Raw genomic sequence first — 5,559 nt, forward strand, 5'->3', positions numbered from 1 at the left:
TATATTACAAAAGCCGAGGTTACGCACACGCTACCACTCACACACGCACACACCAGCACAACATGAATAATATAATACAACGCTGTAAATTGGCGTCCCTCCACCCGCTAAAACATTAACGCAAACCCTTACCAAACTAATACCGAAATCAATCATGCAAAAATCCATAACGTATATGAAAATTGACATAATGTAATTCGCATAAAATAATCTCAAAACCAAACAAAAACTATCTCTCCTATGCACACACCAACAAATAATCCTAAACCCTTACCAATCAAACACCAAAATAAAACATTAAAATATCAATATGGAGACAGAAAAAATGGTGTAATGTACTTCACATTAAATATCCTCATAAACAACCATAAACTACCTAGTAGTATGAACACACCCAACGACGCACACACCACTACCCATCAATACACTACGACGCACACAACAATACCCAACGACGCACACACCACTACACAGTGCCGGCCCAATCACCAACTATCAATACCCATGCACACACCATGACCCTACGACGCACACACCACTACCCATCGGAAAACTCTTCCTTCTAAGTTCTAACTCTTGATCTTCATTCCTATAATCCTATCCATCCATTTCTCGATTTTTTCCCTTCACAAGAAGGAACGGACACACCAATGCACCCCTACCCCACTTCTAAGATCAGCAAAGCCATATGGAGTTTGATGTTGGTGCTTGGCTTTTGAGGTTCAATTGATGATTATGGGCCATTTCGATTCTATTTAAGCTGGAACAATGTACAATTTGGAGGAAGGAGATCTGGGTGTCCTTCAAAATGCGTTTTTTCCGATCTGGGATGCTTACATTTTAGGAAGATAAAGAGACCCGGTTTCCTCACAAACAACCTCGATTCAACAATCAACAGCAAGCTCTTATTCTTCAACATTGAATTTCAGGAATCCCTCAGACTTTCTTGCAATTTGGAGTCAATTCTTTGCCCCACATCTGTGTTGTCGCACCTTCAACTACTGACTTGAAGAAAGATTCAATGGCGGAGTTCGTGAAAGCGAAAACAAAGCTTGAGGTCGCGCAGATTCATCGCTATCTTTATCTCATTTAATTAAAGCCATGTCATTTAATTAAAGCCATGTCATTAATAAATAAGTCCAAATCATCATGAAACCGGTGACATGTCACATTGTATACCGGAAACCTACAAAAAAGGCTAGGCAGAAAAAAAGAATTAGTTTATAGCTCAAAATATCAGTTAGTGAAGACTATGGTGCGACATGAATAATCAGGAATAGTTCATGGTGTGGGATGACACTTTAGCCAAATACTTATTTAAAAATAATCATTAAGTATTATCTCATTCGTGCAATGTGTGTGAAAAACTAATTCTTATTTATAATTTCACACTTCACAACATAACTATTTAATTAATGTTTGAACAATCTATCGAATCACAAAAAAACTAACGAATGTGAAACATTAAAATTAGTCAATGTAGGTATTTTACTAAAAATCTTAAGAAGAGCTTGTTGGGTTCGCAGCAGTGTCAACTGTCATGTGAGAAGTTAAAATTAGTCAATCGCAAATTATATCGTGTACCGCGGTCCACAATGAATTGTGGACCACGAATCAAAACGACGTCATTTTGATTAATGAAAATAGACAGATGAAACGACCTCCATTCCGCGTCATTCAGTTTCAGTTCATATACACTGCAGTTACATTTCAACATAACTGCAATTACATTTCAACACAACTGCATTTACATTTCAACACAACTGCAGTTACATTTCGATATAACTACAGTTTCATTCGATAATATAAAAACACAAATGTGAAAATATTATTCAGTATCAGTTCATATACACTGCAGTTACATTTCAACACAACTACAGTTACATTTCGATATAACTACGGTTTCATTCGATAATATAAAAACAAATGTTAAACGGTTATTCAGTATCAGTTCATATACATTGTAGTTACATTTGAACACAACTACAATTACATTTTGATATAACTACAGTTTCATTCGATAATATAAAAATAAATGTAAGGCAGTATCTTTTGCGATGAACTGTAGTATCAATGACCACGGTCCACAATGCATTGTGGACCGTGGTCTACGATGGTTTAGTATATGATATTTAAAAGAAAATATTAATATTTAAAATTTAACAATGCGAAAATTATATTTAAGGTGAACAAATTTATTATGTGCATGAACAATTTAATGATGTGTTTTGAACAATTAAATTATATTTGTCGGCATGGCTCTAGGTAATTATTTATTGTTTTCGTGATTGCCATATGCTCTATTTCCTATCATTCATTAACCTTCAAATCTACTTGTAAATTCATAAATAATTCCATCATTTTATGGTATTTGTATTGTGTGATGTGACTCATTGCAAATATTTTTTTTTATATTGTAAATTGATTGACTCGTTTGATAGATGAAATTGAAATACATTAATTTCACCGGTATGCACTGAATAATTTTATTCTTGTATAATATCTTAAAAATTATACTGAAAATATCTTATATGATGGACTAAATCAAAAGAATTTTAACAAGAATCAAACTTGTAATCTTCAAATACAAGAATAATTCTTCATTTACTTGTCCATCCTTTTTGGCACAATAATCCTTATAAACGACTCACAAATCAAATTTGTTGAATAAGAAGAAAACTTCATGATTAAGTATTAGAGCACATAATGAATAAATAATAATAATAATAATAATAATAATAATAATAATAATGCAGTTAAACTATTAATTTAGTATTTTAGTTAAAAGGAGCTCATATTTCAATTTAGTATCACCGTAAGTATTTTCGTGTTGCCTAGTGCATAAAAAATAATAGTAATGCGTCTGTGCATGTGAAGAATCACACTGGGTATATAGTATATAGTACGTAAATAATAAATATGGAGCTCAATTGTGAGTTTAAACTTTTAATGAAAACCTAATACATCTTTCAATTGTGATACTTACGGGAAACACATATTTTGTAAATTGCTTGTACTGTACTAAAGAAAAGAAAAAGTCAATTATGCTTAACCCTTTTTTTAAGTACTACTAACTGTATTACAATATACTATCTATTCATATATACTTTTTCAACTTATTGAAGTGTAAAGAGTCAATATCCTCAGAGCCACATATGTCATTATGTTACAAACTACCTAAATTGATTTACTTACTCGTAACCCTTTACCAATTAAGATCAATGAAATATTGATCTAATACACGCTATTAGATGGTGCCTATGAATTTTTTTTGTCACTTAAAAAGGAAGAAAAAAAAAAGTCAAAAGTGATTAAAGGAAAAATAAAACTAATAGAGCAGGAGAGAGAAGAGGAAGGAGTCATCTGCCCACCAACTACGCCCATCTACCAAACGTCAAAATGGGTTGCAACCTAACACCAAAAGCTTAGTCGCTTACGTTTGATTGCAACCTAACACACCAACGTACACATAAATGTTGTCTTCTTTCATATTTCAATTCATACCCATCTATTTCCTCATCTAACCACAAAATACCTTCATTCTAATTTTTGACAAATTATTCCATGAACTACAATTCACATTGTAAAATAAATCACTGATAAATATTAATTTTTAATATGAAATAAATTCATTTTTAAATAATATATTAAAAATAAACCTTTATGGAGTGTTTGGTTGAGATGATTTTGTTAATATGAAATAAATTCATTTTTAAATAATATATTAAAAATAAACCTTTATGGAGTGTTTGGTTGAGATGATTTTGGGTGTAAAGGAATTGCAATTCAATGAATTGCCGAATTACACCGTTGGTTGGAGAGGGGGGACAATTTTGTTGGTATGAAGAAAATTTTGCCCCTCCTCCCGTATCCCTTGCTTTTTTTAAAAAAAATAATTTTTGAAGGAATTATTATTATTATTATTATTATTATTGTTGTTGTTGTTGTTGTTGTTGTTGTTGTTGAAATAATAATAACATTATAATTATTATTACTATTATTATTACTACTACAACATAAGAGCATTTTAGTTATTCTCCTATTCCTGCATATTAAATACTGTAATTTCAATTCCTACTTTATTCATTGAATTACAATTCTTTTTCCTCTAATTCTCACCTCTAACCAAAACCCTGTTAAAGATATACATATCTAATCATCACATCAATGGGCTTCCTATGAATATGCATAAGAGATACTAAAAATGTGATTAATATGGAAATGAATCCCATTACGGCATTACCTAAATTAACTGTAGCGGAGCAGTGAATTAAGGAAAATACTATTTCTACCTTCAAATTCTACTCTCAATTTTTACTCATTCTCACAAAATTTTGAGTAATTTATATCGTGGACCAAGGTCCACATAACATTTTGGACCTTGACCAAAACATCGTCATTTTGATATTTAAGCTTTAACAGATTCTGTAGTTTTTCATTTATCAGGTTTCAACAAAAATTTTAATTTATTCATTTTTACAGAATCAATACTCTTAACATATAAATTGTAGAACACGAGACACAAAAATTCACAACACAAGACACATGCATATGTTATATATTACTTATTCTCAAATCTAATTTATGTAGATAATATGTCATATAGGTACATAATTTCATAATACAATACATAAATTCGTAGAATAAGACACACAATATGTTGTGTGTTACACAACTACTAACCTATTTCAGGTACAAAATCCATATGTTTAAGGTACATAATTGCATAACATGAAACACAGAAATGCATAACACAAAACACATATTCAGGTACAAAATCAATATTCTTAAGGTATAGAATCGTATAACATAGGACACAAAAACGCATAACACAAGACACAAAAGCGAATATATTTACTTTATTTCAGATACAAAATTCATACGTTTAAGATACAGAATTACATAACATGAGATACAAAAAAGCATAACACAAGTACACAACATACATATACATGCTTTACAGAAATAAAAAATCTGTAACGTGAATTGAACAACAAATTGTCGCCGTCAAAATTAAAATTCGAAATTACGTCATTTAGGACCAAGATCCACGATATAACAATTGAAAATTTTGATATTGAAAATTTTTGGAACCCATAGAATAAAGATAACTAATAATCAATTGTCACATTATAGAATAAAATGATCAGGGTCCACCATATAACAATTGAAAATTTTGATATTTAAAAATTTTGTAAGACCCATAGATAAAGATAACTAACAATCAATTGTCACATTATGAAATAAAAGTGAAAGAGTAAAAATAGAAATTGTGGCCCGGTTGCACTCCTATATGGAAGTGGTGGGTTCGAGACTCAGTAGAGACAATATTGACTCTTTATGCTTCAATAAGTTGAGAAAATAGTTATGAACATATACTACATCATAATAGAGTCAATAATACTTAGAAGGAGAAATGAGATGTAATGAACTCGTGAATTAAATCCTGTCTGAGGTGGTTTGGCATTGACAACGACCACAAACGACTGAGTATAAAGAGGGGAGGGGAGGGGAAATTAATAATAATAATAATAATAATAATAATTAGTCCTTCACCAG

The sequence above is a fragment of the Ipomoea triloba genome, chromosome 7 (assembly GCF_003576645.1).
Source record: "Ipomoea triloba cultivar NCNSP0323 chromosome 7, ASM357664v1".
NCBI classification, from domain to species: Eukaryota; Viridiplantae; Streptophyta; class Magnoliopsida; order Solanales; family Convolvulaceae; genus Ipomoea; species Ipomoea triloba.